The sequence below is a fragment of the Panthera pardus genome, unplaced genomic scaffold (genome assembly GCF_024362965.1).
Source record: "Panthera pardus isolate Hobbes unplaced genomic scaffold, ASM2436296v1 HiC_scaffold_13, whole genome shotgun sequence".
Taxonomy (NCBI): domain Eukaryota; kingdom Metazoa; phylum Chordata; class Mammalia; order Carnivora; family Felidae; genus Panthera; species Panthera pardus.
Window position 1 is genome coordinate 127,431,444 of NW_026526688.1, and position 17,716 is coordinate 127,449,159.

Sequence of the window (17,716 nt, forward strand, 5' to 3'; positions counted from 1 at the left end):
CTATATACATAGATAGATATATATCTAGCCCTCCTGGCAGGTTAAAATCTATCTATCCTGGGTCTAAGCCAAAAAACCTAAAGATTTTATCCTTGGATCATCCTTCCTTAGGGACTCGCAGATGAGACTTCATTGAGATGTACAATAATACATTTACTTTGGCTTTCAGTCAAAGACACTAAGTAAGTGCTTATAGAGTCACTACATCTATTATAGGAATTTGTCCACCATAACATTCAGTTTTCCTCTAAAAATTACCATGATATTAATTTTTGGATTGTTTAGAGCCAAGAGAGCTTCATTTTGCTTCAGTAATACCCTTTTCTAAATAATTAAAACAAGGTATCTAATTCTTTTGGTATCCTATTTCACTTTGGATACCCAGAGAATCAGTTCAAAGTTCAATGCTCACCTACAACTGTGTTGATATTGTTGTATTTGCAATGTTTTTTAAATCGTGGTTTTCTAAATTACTGAAGTTTTCTCTTTTTAAAAAAATTTGGTCTTGGTCAACTGTTTTTATCTTACCTTAGACTAAAATAAATCAGTAAATAAGTAAAGGAGGTGACTGCTATTTGTTCTCCAGGAGCTGTTCTCTTTCTCACTAATTATGTACATGTATATGCATATGTGTGTGTGTGTATCCATATATTTATGTATTTATGTATTTTTATTTTTAGCACCTGAGACTAAAGACAATCCACAGTTCTTTTAGGCAAGGTGAGACCATGTGACTAATTCTGGCCAATGCAATGTAAGCAGATACTTTGTACATTGTTCTTCCCAGCTGGAATGAACACATAATGACTAGGGCTCTGATAACTGTTTACAGCACACCTAGTAGAGAAACAAGGCAGAAGTCTATGTTCTTCACATGTGAAACGCAATACCAGACTCTAACTCGCTAGGACTCCAGAATGTGAGAAAAAAGAAATTTCAATTTTTTTTTTTAATTAGTAAGCTCCTGATTGTTTTTCCATTAGAGAAGTACTTGATGCTAATGAACATTGACAAATTGATAGATCAGTAGAAGAGAGGTTTTGAGAATGAATAATAATTTCTAATAATACTGATTTGTTTAATCTAAATGATATCAAATGAGAAAAAGGTAAGCAATCAATCCTTTCAAATTATATGTAAAATACAGAACATCTTGATGATCTAAATATTTCTACATTTTAAAATGTATACTAATCTTTCAGATAACTGACAGAATTTGCTACTGTCCATTCAGTTGTATGGACAAAATATAAACATAGCCAATGACTATGCAGTGTGCAAAGAGTCTGAAGTAGGCCATGAAGTCAGGATCAGAACGAATTAAATAAATGCAAAAAAAAAAAAAAAAAAAAGGAAGATTATATTCAGAAGAATGCAGATAAGCTTAGGAAATTCTAGAATTCTAGAATTAGAATTAGCCTATATTTTAAACACCTATCCATTGACAAACAAAAGGAAAGATGGTTCATAAAAGATCTTACTTGACTGATTCCTCTATCAATAATTTTAGACCATATGTATTCTCTATTTATCCATGGACCTCACAATCCAATATATTTCTAAAGTTTAACGGCAATTTAGTTACCAGAAAGCTGAATATCCTCCTCAAGGTGATAGTTAAACAATTAAGAATATTAATTAAATATATTGTAAAACTAAATGATCTGTGTGGCACAAATATTATTCTGATGTATGCTTTGATATGAAATTTTGCTGCCTTTTTTTTTTCATTTTTACTCCTCTCTCTTTAGAGAAATTGTTTAAAACGCTAAATTATATTTCCTTAATATGCTAAATTTTCCTCTCAAAATTATTTTTAATTTCAATATTGAAAGTGAATCCCGAGGCAGATGGATCCTTTCAGAGTTTTATTGCCAAAGTCTGATACTGGCAAAATCAGCTAGAATTGATTAAAGGTATAGAGTAAAAATGGTTTTACTAAGGGCTCTTTTAAAGAAGGTTGATGAATTATTAATGGACATGCTTTTTACATTTTATGACTGAAATAAACCTTTATTACATCCTATCACTTCTCTACTAGATAGATGTTTTCAAGCTTTGTTTTTAAGCTCTTTTACAGATTCAGATCATTATTTATAAATCCTACCTCAGACCAGTTGTGCTTTATGAGGACAATCAGTCAATAAAGTGGACAGGTAAACATAGCAACAGAAATTAGATTGAAAGTCTAGGCTATATAATAGAAATACTGATCTCGGATATAGAAATCTAATAGAATACTGATCCTGGCTGAATTTCTTTTATCTATGCACCTATTTCCAATATTTATTCATTCACTGACTTATCTATTTAACATGAATTGAGTGGCTATAGCATCAAGGCACTACACTCAATATAGTGAGTATAGTACTCACTATAGTCAATATTGTAAAAAGTCATGAGCACCACTTTCAAAATACTCATAACTTAATACTGGAAAAGCCACATACTCAAAACAAAACAAAACAAAACAAAACAAAACAAAACAAAACAAAACAAAATCAACACACATCATAACTAGTACACACAAAGCACCAGAGAAACACAATGGAAACTATATATAAAAAAAAAGTTCACTAAATCACCATTTTGGGAGTTAACATTTACACACTATTTTAACAGATAAGAAAAATTAGGAAAAATGTCTCAAGATCACACAGTAGGTTACAGAACAGAAATTCATCATAAATCATTTTACTTCAACTTTATATCTTTGGAGTTCAAAATTTTCAACCTACAGATTAAAATGTAGATCTCCATAATTTGTCTCACATTTTAATGAAATTTAAACTGGTGTGAGACTGGGAGAGACTCCAGATGCTTGACAGAGAAAAAAAAAAAACCCAAAACACAATACTCTCTAGAGGAAGTATCATCATTTTTGGTCTTACATTATTCCTTCAAGTAATTGCTTGAATACAATATTCAAAACAGAAGTCAAAAATATCATGTAAAATGAAATTCTATTTCATATATAGAACTGGCAGAAATAGTATACAACAGAAATAGATCATTCAAGGACTCATATACTGAAATTTTCAGATGCATACTGTAAAAATTATGTTACTGTGTTTAAGGAAATATAGGGCAAATTGATAGGAAATTGGAAACCATATGAAGTGTCATTGCACAATTGGAAAGAACTAAAGAGAAATTTAAGAATTGGTAAAGAAAATATCCAAAGAATTTAATGACTGAGTTAATGAGCAGATTAGAAACAGATAAAGAGAGAATTAGTGACCTGTAATAGCTCAGAATAAATGCCAATGGTGCAAAGGAATAAACAACTAGAAAATCCTAAAGCAAGAGTAAAGAGATGAGAAGCAGAAAGACAGGTAGTCTGATGATCCCAAATACTGCTAAGGATACGAAGAAACAGGAGCTATCATTCACTATTTCTGGATGTTTAAATTGGTTCAACACTTTATTTTTAAAATTTTAAAGTTTATTTATTTATTTTGAGAGAGAGAAAGAAAGAGCACAAGCAGGGGAGGGGCAGACAGAGAGGGGGAGAAAGAGAATCCCAAGCAGGCTCTGCACTGTCAGCACAGAGCCCAATGAGGGGCTTGAACTCACAAACTGCAAGATCATGACCTGAGCTGAAATCAAGAGTCAGCCTCTTAACTGATTGAGCCACCCAGGTGCCTGGTTCAACACTTTAGAAAACATCTTGACATGCTTGGTAGAGAATGGAGATGTTTATAGGCAAATTACTTTTGCCTGTTTTTGAATGTTACAGAAATATTTATCTAGCCATGAAGACATGTACAGCAATGTTCTAACAATTTCAATTCTTGGGTATGAACACTTAGAGAATTTTGGGTACCAAAATATATACCCAAGAATGCTTATAGCAGCATTGTTTGTAATAGCCCAAATCTGGAAATAATAAAAATCCAAATGTTCATCAATATGGAAAAGATAAATATAGTTTGGTATATGGATGCAATGTAATACTAAACAGCTTAAAATTTAAGAAACACAGTAACATGAACAGACTTTTAAAAGAATAATATTGGGTGAAAAAAACAATACTGGAAGAAAACAGTCTGATTCCATTTTTATAACATCCATAAAAAGGTAAAGTTAACTATATATTTAAGGATCCACACCCAGGTGGAGATACTCTGAAGAAAACCAAGGAGGTGATCACCTCTGGGTGGTTAGCTCTGAGATGTTGGGGAAGATATAATCAGAAAGATGCACAAGGAAAGATGGCTCCTGTAGTAATGAGAACATTCTATTTTTTGTTCTAGACAGTGGTTGCTGGTTGTTACTTAATTATTCATTAAATAATGATTTGAGCTTTTTTTTCTGTATGAGTGTTACATTGCATATAAACAAAAATAAAAGTATGGTAAGTGAGGCCAGATAATGGAGGGCATTGAAGCCATATTCAGGTTTCTGCCTTTTATTTGGCAAGGAACTGGAGCTTTGTGGAAGGGAAATAGCATAATCATAAAGTAATTTTGAGAACAGAGTATAGGATGAATTGTGGCAGAAGCAAGGTCCAGGGGTCCTTTGCAACAATGCAGATGAATGACAGGAGATTATAGCCTGTGCCTATTTAACATATATTTCCAAAGTGTATACAGATGGCCTCGAGTCGTCTATTATACAGATGGGGAGTGCAGGTTGGGAGGGGGAAGAAATTATAAAAAGCCTGCCTTTAAAATTCATTTTCCAGCAATTAGTTTCAAAGAGTATTAATAGAACTGAGTTTAAGCTGGTGAAAACCTGTCTGTCTATTAAATGAAAACAAATTGCAGATTTCGATTTGCTGATCATTTGGATGACAGATTCTCTAAGCAGAATCCTCAGCAATTGGAATAAACAAAGCTTTCACAGAATGCCTGTAGTTTATCAATCTAACTGCATTAGCATGAGGACCCATAGACCTGCTTGTAGAAAAGAGTATTTCATTGGTTTGATAATTTCCATATTAGCAAGGATTTATTCACATCACTTGTTGGGTTATTAGATAATAACTTCATAATTCTGAATTTGTATTCAGTCACTTAAAAAATCTCATGCTAATTGCTTAGTTGATTTACAACACTGTTTGCCACTTGCAGATTTTGTAGCTAATTCCCGTATTTTAATAACTATGCAATATTGTTTGCTAGTGATAGAGTTGGCAAAAAGCATCTGACATTTCTGATAGGTACAAGTGACAAGCTCTATTGCCAAGGCTTTACTGAGAGCTGTTTAGAGGTTTTGGTACGCACAGCTTCACAGAATGCCGGGATGGAGAAACTAGGATTGAGTTGCTGAAAATTCCTTGTAATTCTGCTCACAGGCATAGCTCAAAAACATTAAAAATAGAATTAGAACATTTCTTAATGGCCTATTTAAATTTTTTCCCCTCATAAAATATGCTCCTGGCTGAAGCAAACAAGAGTTGTCTTTATGCACAGTGTGAACTTGTATTTTGCTTAGGGATACAAAACTAATGACCACCATTCTCCTTGGGAAAAAAAAATCATTATTTTTTTAAAAGTTTATTTATTTATTTTGAGAGAGAGAGAGGGAGAGAGAATCTCAAGCAGGCTCTGTGCTGTCAGCTCAGAGCCCAATGAAGTGCTGGACCTCATGAACCGTGAGATCATGACCTGAGTCTGTAGCAAGAGTTGGATGCTTAGCGGTCTGAGCCACCCAGGTGCCCACAAATTATTATTTTTTTATGAATATTTGAAACTCTATAAGTTAAAAAGGCTAATGGTATGAAATTTGTTATTAAAAACATATTAAGATATCAGGATAGTAAAACAAACATGCTGAATATCTGCAGAGTAATAAACAGTCTAGGCGATGTAAGGAAAAGAATGTCTGAGTTGCTTGGAGAGAAGAAAAGCAGGTCACAGGGATATGCAACGAAAATGTTTTAAAAGGGGCTTTTGCAAAAGGATTTTATGGAAGAGCAAATATTTAGAAAATACCGCACTAAGCGTATCTTTCAAACTCCTTGTTTAAGTATTTTTATCACACAGCGTTCAAGTTATAAATCATAAAAGTAAATTTTAAAGCCCTTCTATCTTCCTAAAACCATATCTTACATATTATTTCTGACTCCTATTTTGTAGGCAGCTATTTAAATGAAAAAAAATACTTTGAATTGAACATAAAGCTATCAGTATGCGCAATAATTCATTTTAAAAATAAAATATTTGATTTTATACACTGCTTTCAAATCATGAAATGGTTACATCTTAGTGACTTATAGGCTAACTAGAGAGTGGCAAAACAACAACAAAAAAAATGTTCATTTTGTTTTCATGAGTCTCTGAAAGAAATATAGGATGTTGTAACTGGGAATACAAGGTTACCAAGGACAATAGGCAATCACAACAATCCTAAGTACATTAGTTCTCATTTATTGATTTTCCCTAGCACGCACTTGAAAATACATTTTAGGAGACTAAGATTTTATGGACCATGTGATTATCATATATAAGCTTAGAAATACCAGACTCTCAGTTCGCTCTCTGAATATGACTGCTGAATAATATTTTTTGTTTGTTTGCTTGGTCCAAGTCCTCATTATTTTTGCTAAATTTAACACCTAAGTGAACCTAAGTGCACAGCCACATGGGAGAGTCAATTCTATTCTATAGATATTGTTAAAAGTTTACTAGGTACATAGTACTTCATAAGTGCAGTTATCCCAAGAAAAAGTATCCAGAACATGTTTTGAGACATAGCATATTGCAGTTGCAAGTTACATGTGGCTACACCAAATGTAAGACGTCTACAAAATATTAAACTAAAGAACTTGGTAACATTTGACTTCAGAACGATGATGATATTTATAAGCTTTCTGGTTGATATATCGTGTTCATGTCAAAATATTGCAAAGAACAGTAATGTTAGTAAATGTCAGCAGAACCTTATGATAAGATTTTATTTCCATCAGGATATAAAAACATTTAATAAATACAAACTAATTAGGGGCGCCTGGGTGGCGCAGTCGGTTAAGCGTCCGACTTCAGCCAGGTCACGATCTCGCGGTCCGTGAGTTCGAGCCCCGCGTCAGGCTCTGGGCTGATGGCTCGGAGCCTGGAGCCTGTTTCCGATTCTGTGTCTCCCTCTCTCTCTGCCCCTCCCCCATTCATGCTCTGTCTCTCTCTGTCCCAAAAATAAATTAAAAACGTTGAAAAAAAAAAAATTAAAAAAAAATAATAATAAAAAAAAAAAATAAATACAAACTAATTAAATATCAGAACACAGTGAAAGTCATATAAAATTAAACTTGGAATGTTTATGACTAATGGTATTTCTATCCAAAGTAATATTCCTTACAGGAAAATAGCAGAAATTCAGATTTTTTTTTCTTTTTTTTTTAGTCATTCAAAAGAGTGTTAATGCCGGGCACATGTTAGGAATATGACAGTGAATAAAGCAAACAATAAACAGACATCTCTACCCTTCTGGACCTACATTACACTGGGAGGGACAGAAGACAAAAAATAAGTAATATATATGTTATGTCAGACGATGGTAAGTGCTGCAGGGAAAAATTAAACAAATAATGAGAACAAAGAGCATGTGAGAAAAGGCAGTGCCTTCAATTAGGAAAAGCCTCTGTAGAAAGAGCACCAGACTGAAAATAGACTAAGTGCAAAGGTGTCAGGCAGGAATTTCTCTGACATGTTTGAGAGATGGAGGGACACTAATGTGGCAGAAACCTACGGGACTAGAATCAAATAGGGTATGTCTGAGCAGTAATGGGTATGTGTCAGGTGGAGCTTAAACAGGACCTTTAAACTTGTAATGACTTTAGCTGTTACTTCCACGGAGATGGACAGCCAAATAGGCTCTGAACAGAGGAGGGACATGATCTAATATGTTTAACACTTTACTAGACACTTGACAGTTACTATTGACAATAGATTGGAAGGAACAGGACAGAAGCTAGGAGATCAATTACAAGTCCTTTGCAGTAAACTAGAAGTGAGCTGATCATAACTTGGTAGGAAAATGGATTTGATAAGAAGAAATTGGATTGCTGGTAACTCATAAAAGTAGAGCTGATGGGATTCATTGAAATACTAGATGTGATATTTAGTGAGAAGTGAGTGTTATAAAGCTATGCCATACTTCCTAGGGGGCATCAGGCATCAGTGTTATAAAGCTATGCCATACTTCGTGGGGGCATCAGGCTTCAGAAGAGTATGGACTTCTGAGACTCTCCATGAATGTTTTTTATTTGGGGTATGTGTCAAATTCTATTAAAGGAATTATAACTTTCAATAAACTTAGTCAATAAACTTAGTCAATAAACTAACATCCAACCAAAGAGAGTATTTTGTAAAAACCTACAACACTGAATACAAAATTAATACACATTCAAATTTAATAGAAGAATTAAAATATGTGTTTTCTTTTTTTCTGCATAATTGTGACTCATATAATCAGCTAAAAGGGAAATTATATTTATTGGAAGAAATTGCAAATGTTAAAATCATCATAATCTTTAAAGATTAAATTTTAAAGGGACAAAGTCCAATAGCAAACACTGAGGATGAATTATTTATTTTTGTTCTCTTAACACACCTTTGAAAAATACAAATTAAAATAAGTTGAATTATTTTATTTATTGCTCATCAGACTGACAAAGATGAAAAAGAATGTTAATGTTTATCAACAAGCATGTGAAGAAACAGTCTTTCTTATACACCACTTATGTGAGTGAAAATTGCAACAGCTTTTCAAGCAAACAAATTCACAGTAGGAAGGCAAATGCCTTCATATTTTTATATTATTTCTTCTGGTAATTTTACATCTAAGAGGGTAATCATAAATACACACTAGAATGTATCTAAAAGAATGTTCATTGAAACTTCTCCAGTGAGAGCTTGAAAACAAACTAAATGCTCAAAAAGTATGGATTTTTTTTTTTTGTAAGTGTATCTGTATGATCAACTACTACACAGCACATTCAGTCATCAACCCCAGTGTCTCAGTGCCCTGGTACTGTGCCATCTGCTCAGACTTGGGCCACAGGTCATTTTCTTAAACCAAGAATAACATTTTTAAGTTTGGGATTGGTTTGTTTTTGTTAGTGTTTTAGATAGATTAAAGATATCACTTTAAGAACATTGTTTTAATGTGCATTCAATACATTTCAGTGAATGAGAAATAAAAATGTTGAGTTTCAGCTGACGTGTTGGAAATTATATACAAGCCTGGGTAAGTTAATGGAAGTTTGAAGCAAATGTAAAGATAATTCATCAGGTAGCTGGGGAAAAAAAAAACAAAAAACAAAAAACAGAAAACAAAAAAAAAACTATTGATCACATCTGCTGTACAAAAGCTATTTCTTTACATTAAAAATATTCATTCATATATTGCTAAATAGGAAGAAAATGCACAAAACTATCCATGAATGTGTGTGTCTTAGTTAAGGTTATTATAAAAAATTACCATGAACCGAGTGGCTTAAAAAATACTTATTTCACATAGTTCTGGAGGCTAGGAAGTCCAAGATCAAGGTGCTAATAGATCCAATGTCTAATGAGGGGCTTGGCTGCCCCATGTCACTTGGCAGAGACCAGAGAGATCATTATTGTGTCTCTTCTTATGAGGGCTCCACTCTCATGACCAGCTTACTCTCAAAGGCCTCAGCTAAAAATACCATCACATGGGGGATTGGTTTCAACATATGAATTTTCAGTCCATAGCGGTGTGTGGTTTGAAAAATAATGATAAGTAATAATAATAGCTGAAGACACCTGTATACGACTTATTATATGCTGGGCACTTTTCAAGTGCTATTTGTATATTTATGCCCAATAGTCCTCTGAGTTTAGAATCATAATTATCTCCATTATTATGGGTAAAGTAACTTAGTTTTGTTTAGCTCATAAGTGAAAAAACGCTAAAATATTTAGTTAAGTTTTTGATGGGGGAATTATGAATGATTTTGCTATTAATTTTTGTTTTCCACATTTTCTAACTTATCATTGAATATATAATACTTATTTTAACATTTGTTTGATGAATCAGTCTAAAGTATGAGGGAGAGGCCAGGGTTGGGAATAAAAATTTGTTTATAATTTTCAAAAATAAAGGAGAGCCTAGATGGCTCAGTTGATTAAGCATCAGACTTCAGCTCAGGTCATGATCTCGCAGTTTGTGAGTTCGAGCCCTGCATCGGGCTCTGTGCTGACAACTTACAGCCTGAAGCCTGCTTCAGATTCTGTTTTTCCCTCTCTCTTTTCCCTCCCCTGCTTGCACTCTGTCTCTCATTCAAAAACTAAATAAACATTTAAAAAATTAAAAGAAAAAAGAAGAAAGTAAATGAAGTCATTAAGGGGGAAAGTATAGAAACATTCAGAAATGGAATTTTGGAAAAAGAGACTTCAGCAAAGGAGATAGAAGGAATAGAGAGGTCAGAAGAGAATCAGGAAAGACACTGCTAGAGGACTCAAGAGAGGACAGGGTTTCAAGGAGTAAGTTGGCAATGGATTCTAATGTAGGTAATGGGTACAGAGAGATAAAATGTGAAAACGTCCATCATTTGTCAAGTAGGAGATCATGATGATTTTTGGAAAGTAGTTTCTTTGGAGAAGTCAAAATAGAAGCCTAGTGGCTGGAGAATGAAAAATGGAGTGGAGACAGAACTAGTCTGAGACACATGAGAAAGAATTAGTAGAATAACGGAAGTTCAGAGCCCAAGCATTTTTTTTTTTTTTAACCCAAAGCATATTTCAGGCTAAGGGAAGAAGCAAATAAAAAACACCAACAATAATAAAAAGCTTGCATGAGGCCTGTGATATCCTTTTCACTTTATTTTCATCATCTCACTTAGTCCTTGGAATACTCTGGTATTGTTATTGTCATATTACAAATGGGAGAACTGAAACTTGGAGAACAGAGTAGATAAGTAATGTTCCTGACCTCACAAGCTCATGAGAAAGATTGAAATTTGAATCCAGTGTTGTCTGATACTAAAGACTGTATTCTTTGATGAGGGAGCATAAGGCAAGCTGAGGGCAAAATAGAAGCTAGCATACTTCCCCACCCAGGTGTGATGTGTGTGATATTCCTCAGGCACTCCTGGCTGCCTGAGGACAAAGGAAAGGAAAGAAAACAAATGGTTAGCTATAGAGACCACAGTCATGTAGGACATGAGTCTCCATCACTTTAAAAATATCTTAGTAAATTACAAAAAAAAAAAAAAAAGGCAATCTTATCAATAGCCTAATCTCCAGAAAGCTATAGACTCGGTTTTCTGGAGCCCCAACATCACCCTCCCCTCTATAGTAATGCTCAAAGGCAAGAAGGAAATGGCAGGTAAAATTAAATTTCTTTATAACCTGCAGTCTATTGACAAATACTTGAGGCAAATATAGAGTATAACATTTCTCTAGGAAGCCCCTACCATCCTAATGCTAATGCCTTACTAGAGGACAAAACATTTAGCTGACAATATCAAGGCCTCAGTTATCTTAGGAGAACTTTTTAGCATATGAAAGTCCTTCTGGAGGCCTCCCCTTTGCCTTTCCCTACCCCAACTCCATAGTATATAACCAGTCACTCTTCACAACCCCAGTGTAGCTCTTTCTGCCCATGACTCCTGTCCATGTACTTTAATGAAATCACCTTTTTTCACACACACACAAAAAATCTTTAAGAATTCTTTCTTGGCCGTCAGCTCTGAAACCCCCCATCACTCCAAAACCTCATCATTCTTCACTACTAATTTAGACTGTCTTCAGCATTTGGTATGTTCACATGCTTGGGGTGGTGGGGAGGAGTTTCAGAAACCACATAGCAGATACAAGAAAAACAACTTGGTCTTTTAATACATGGTGGTATTGATGATGGAGCATAATGCAGGCTAGGGAAAAGTACAAGCTAGCATGGAATCCGTCCACCACTCCTGCCCTCCCTCCCTACCCCCTGCCTGGGTGGGGCATGTATGATGTTCCTTGGACATTCCCGGGTACCCAAAAACAGGAAAGGGAAAAAGAAACAAACAAACAAACAAAACACACAAATGGTTAAACTGATAAGACTCTCCAAGAGTTTACAACAAAAAGGCAATCCCATCAAGAGCCTAAAGTCCAGGAACTCCTTTATTGTCTTAATGTTAATGTTTTGCTAGAGGGAAAAACAACCTTAGTTTCACAATAGCTAAACCTCCAGTAATCTGTGAGTCTTTAGCATATGAAAATCTTTTTGGAAACTTCCCTTTTGACTTTGTCTCCAGCAACCATTCTTCACAACCCCAGCGTAGCTCTTTCTGCCCATGGGACCTGTCCCTGTGCTTCAATAAAGTCACCTTTTTGCACCAAAGATGTCTTCAAGAATTCTTTCTTGGCTATCAGCCCATGAACCCCACCATCGCCCCAAAACCTCATCAGTTTCTCAACCAATCATTCTTCCTCTCTCCACACTCCATAGTCTCAAACTCCTTTTCATTTCTAAAGTAGAGTTATTTACACACTCTTCTTCTGAATTCACACTTCAACTTTAGTCAGCATATTGATGGGATCACAGTTTTAGCACAAAGATTATTTTAAAGTGAAAACATTTAAAATTTTATCTGAACTTTCCTTATCTGACTAAAGCAGAGTCTCCTGAAACTTCAACTGCCATTAACCCTCCTCCAGGGGAGTTTCTTGCAAATTCCAGGAAGGAGACAGACATTTCGTTCCCTTTAGAATTAAACAAACAAACAATAGACCCTTCCTTTCTTTCCTTTTTGAAGGAAATCTGCCTTCAATTTGCTTTTTGAAGGAAATCTGCCTTTCCTCGTTAATCTGCCTACTGCCCCTTAATTCACAGGCCCTCCAATATTGGAACCTAAGAGGGTGGAGGAAAAGTTTCTCTCCCATCAGTCTCAAGTTTTTTTTTGTTTTTGTTTTTGTTTTTTTTTTTTCCTGAACAAAGATGGTCTCTTCCCTAAAAGGAGATCTGGAGAGAACAAGGCACTTAATAATTTCTCTAGGCCCATTCTATATCCTTTGTAGAAAATGTACTCACTATTTCTGCCACTGGCCTGCCTGATCTAAGGTTTTAAGATAAGGTGACAGGTTTTCTATTTCTAGTGAGCTGAATGCTTTCTGAAGGATGTACCTTTTTCTTTTGATTTTATTACGAAGCACAGTGGGAAGCTTAAAAGAAAAGATCTCCTGCATAGAGGGCAGAAACATAACAGTAGAAAGCAGAAAGGTGCTGATATTTAAAAGAAAGAAACAAATCTATGGGGATTTACAAAATGTAGAGAAGTCTGAACTTGACGCTACAAAGACAATATTCTGTTTCACAAATTAATAAGCATATGAAAAAGATTACCTGAAATGTTATTAAAAATAATAATAAGACATAAAAATGACCTCTGTGCCAGCTCTTATCAGGGTTGTGGATATGAATTACAGGGTTGAATTAATTATGGAGACACATATTAAGGAATTAGAGGGAAATTCTGATAATTTACTGGAAAATATAAAGATGTAGAAAACTTTTTTTTTTGTATTGCTATAGTTTAGTGTATAATAAATCAGAATACTTACCCTAAACCAGCCCTAACACTTATCCTGTCTATGACATCCTTCATAGAGCAAAAGTCACTTAGGAATGTCAAAAAATAAGCATTGGTCCTATTTATTCTTGCATTCCACAAACTGTCTTAGGTTTGTGTTCCCAAATGCAATGCTATGTGTATTAAAATGCATCTTGGTTCTTGGAGTTGATAACCAAAAGTCATTCTTAAAATTTGAAAGAACTAATAAAACAAAGGTGAGATATTTTTCAAACTCTTTGTTCTTGATGAGTGATCACTTTTTTATTCTCCTTGACTTTTAAAAAAGTAAAAGACCTTGCTTTCAAATGCTAATCAGTTTCTTCTTTCTTCCCCAATAGACTTCAGACCATTCTGCCTTCAAATCTTCATTTTCTTGAGTGCTTTATTGACCATGGTCTTGGAGATTATATGTGGCTCAGAACAACATACAGCTTGTTATTTTTAACTTAACTGTGGAACACATTACTCTATATAAGAATCAGTGGGAAAAAACTAGTTTGAACATTTCATTTTCCCATTTCACATATCATGCCACTAGCAATGGTTAAAAATTTTTTAAAAAGAGGAGAAGAAAAATAAAATGAAAATAAATAAAATAATGTCTACCAAAGAAAAAAAAACCCTTAAAAAAATATAAAGTTCATTTTCTCATGCTAACTTCCATCACCCAGAGAACCTGAAATTCTGGCTAAAAGATCTTAAACATGTAAGAATCACAGTTCTGTTTCCAGCATGATTGCCTTTCTGTTTCCAGGTTAAAATAATTAGTACACAGTTTACATGGAGATGCTGTGAAATGACACCTTAAAACCCAAACCTCTTTGTATTCCAACCGATCATTAAAAAACCCAAGGGGTGTATTCTGAAAGAGTATGCATTTGCCTTCCTTTCCTTGACCAACTTTTCCATTTCTGGGACCTCGATGCAGTATGGTGGTTCTCTCCTTGACTGACTCCTGCTTCCCTGGAGGGAGCTGAATTTGAATAGCTGGTTGTGTTCTGGAAGCTGACAGATGAGTAAGCTACTCCCATGTTGAATGCTTTTTGGAGGTATCTCTTCATTTCAGACTACCCTAGGGTCCCATTTAGTTCAACGGATACCAATTTGATAAATGGTTCCCTATTGGTCAAAACCTGTTCCTGTGTCCCTGAAAGAATCTTAATCCTACTTAAAGTCTAGCCCCTCACTGGAAAGGCTGCCATCCAACTCCATGGCTCTTTGAGAGGCACTGGGGAAGCATGCTAGGTTTTCTCAAAATTTATTTCCTTTGTAAACATAAATCTAATTATTACATTTTAATTCAAAATTGCTTTTCCTTACTGATTGGGAAGTGTTCTAAAACATAGGCAAAGACAACGTCCTGTGATTTTTTTTCATGTGTTTATCCAAGGCTAATTTAGGTCAACTATGAAACAGCAGCACCATCAACATGCTATTAAAGTTCAAAACTGGCAGATGAAATATTCATCTTCTTGATAAGAAGCTGGACCTTTTGAGAGGTCAGGGCAACATTTAAGACACCAATATAACACGATACATAGGACTATCCCACTTTATAGCTATCTAACTTTGTTCACCTAAATATCTATTAATTGCTACATATTTCAAAGATAAACACATGCTTCTCATATATTCTTTTAAAGTCTTGGTAGAAAAAGATCCCCCACCCCAAATGAAATCTTTTTCTAAAGTCTCTACATCATATGTGAGTTATGGGAATTGATCTGCTTCCTCTCATTTTTTGCCCAGCTCTGTAGTTTCTCCATATGCATTTACAACCTATTACTCAGCCAAGACTCAGAATTTCTGAAAGTATTAATACCTCCTCAGTGGCTCCCTCTATTCCAGAGCATGTCCCTAAATTACCAACCAACTCAGCCTTCCCAAACTTATATCTCTAATTTCTAAACTCAGTGAGGCTGACAAGCTCTGGTTTGGATTTATTCCTGTGCCTCTAGTATGGAAATTGCCACCAGCCAGAAATCTGGGGTGATTATTGGGATCACTTAGTTGTTTCTAACCTCTTAGTAATCAAAATCCTTTTTCACCTGCTAACCAATGTTTGAAGGTTTTTCCATTCTTTGCTCAGTTTTCTAGTTGTTTAGAAGAACAATTTAGTCTAGTACTTGTTCCTCTATCATGGGTGGTTAGGGAGTCAGACAAACACAAATTCAATGCTTAGTTTTTACCATATAGGTAACTTGAAGAAGTTATTTAAAAAAATTTTTTTAAGGTTTATTTATTTTTGAGAGAGGCAGAGGGTTAGCAGAGGAGGGCAGAGAAAGGGAGACACAGAATCCAAAGGAGGCTCTAGGCTCTGAGCTGTCAGCACAGAGCCTGACATAGGGCTCAAGCCCTCGAACCATGAGATCATGATCTGAGCTGAAGTCAGATGCTCAAGCAACTGAGCCACTCAGGTGCCTCTTGAAGAAGTTATTGAATTAGCTATAAGTCTAGGTCATATCAAGAAAATGTAAATAATAATCTTGAGGGTTCCAAGAAAGCAGGAGATATTAAAATATGAAGAATAAGATTTTTAGTAACTGTGTTCTAAGGGTTAGCTGGTAACATTATCTATAAGTTTTAATGATTATTAAGTCATTAATAGATCCCTTTTTGTAACTCCAAAGAGTAAACTCTATAGCAGAACCATCTCTCTAGTTTTTATTTTTATACTTATGTTTATTTCTGAGGAATTCTATTTAAGGACCGGTCTTGTGTTCTTGTAACTATGCTTAAAACCATTGAATTGGTGAAAGATAACTTAAAACATCAAAGTCACCTTGACATTTGAGCTTCTTTCAGATACAGTGGTATAATCCAATTCTGAAAATGAAGTATAATATAGTTCATATAATTTTGTTTAGAATACTGCAGAAATTATGGAGGTTATATAGACCCACTGGGTCTACATCTTTGAATTTGCAAATGACTGTCAATATCTTACTAAACACCTGGAAACAACTAGTAAATCTATTTTTCAGAAGTAAATTATATAATACATCTCTGAAATATTTATTCATTATTAAGTCCGAGAGTTCAGTAGATGTGCTGGCAAGGCAAGCACAAGTCCGAGAGTTCAGGTTTCAGCTTCCAAAAGGAAAAACATCCGGTCATACATAGTTTCTCAGTGCAATAGTGATACTCACACATGTCTGCATGACAGCAATCATCTTAAAAATTGGTGTGATGAGAAAGAATAAGATATTGTCAAGCCATTGTCATGCATCAATTCTCATGATGATTTTATTCAGTCAGTACTGAAGTGAACACATATTCATGTTACTATAAATTACATCAGGTGCATAGGCCATCATTTGCATATAATCCTCAAGTGTCTGTTTATAAAAATCACATTCTTCCCTTTTCTCTCACATAAGATGGGTACAATCAGCAGAAGAGACAACAAAATATGTGTACATTAAGGAGCTATGTTTACTGATTACACTGTTTCCATAACAAAAATGAGAACCATTTTATCTAAACTGCAGGCTAGATCAAAATTGTAATGATAGTATCTTTAACTTGATGCACCTTATCTAAATTATATCATGCTAACCTCACTTTCACAAGCAAATTTCTAATTGACTTGTCTCCAAAGGGGCTCTTAAAAAAAATAACTTACACACAGGCTGCTGGAATTTTCAGCATTTCAATTTCACTTATTTCAGGAAACATTCATATTTACTTTTAGGATACTTTAAATTCTTGATGTCTGCATACTTTTACATATACTCTTTACATTGTGGCATACACCTTCCCTTCTACTTATGCCTTGATAATCCTTGCTCATCTTTCAAAATTAATTTGGTCATCCTTTCTTTAAGCCTCTCCCACTGTGCTACAGTTGGATGCTTCTTTTATGTTTTCCCTTAACCCTCTGTGCATAAAAAGAACTAACACACACACACACACACACACACACATACTTCCTAATGCCAGGCTGTTGTAAGTCCTTTGTTCTTTGCATGCATTAATTCCTTTAATTTTCATAGCAGCTCTCTGTGGTAGATAATATTATTTCCATTTTACAGATGAAGAAATAGAATCACAGAGAGTTGGAGAACTGGGGATTTCAATATAATCCGGTTCCAGACGTTTCTTTTCTTTTCTTTTTTTAAATTACTTCATTGAGATATAATATACATAGATATAATTCACTTCAAAGTGTTCACAATTCAGTGG

The 17,716-nt window shown here is 34.6% G+C and overlaps 1 protein-coding gene and 1 long non-coding RNA gene across 3 annotated transcripts in view; one reads left to right on the forward strand and one right to left on the reverse strand.

The window, feature by feature from the left end:
• GRID2 (glutamate ionotropic receptor delta type subunit 2) overlaps positions 1 to 17,716 on the reverse strand; it is a 1,432,440-nt gene that overhangs the window by 330,766 nt on the left and 1,083,958 nt on the right. The window lies entirely within an intron of this gene.
• LOC109275855 (uncharacterized) overlaps positions 1 to 17,716 on the forward strand; it is a 50,014-nt gene that overhangs the window by 25,358 nt on the left and 6,940 nt on the right. The gene's annotated exons all lie outside the window — the stretch shown is intronic.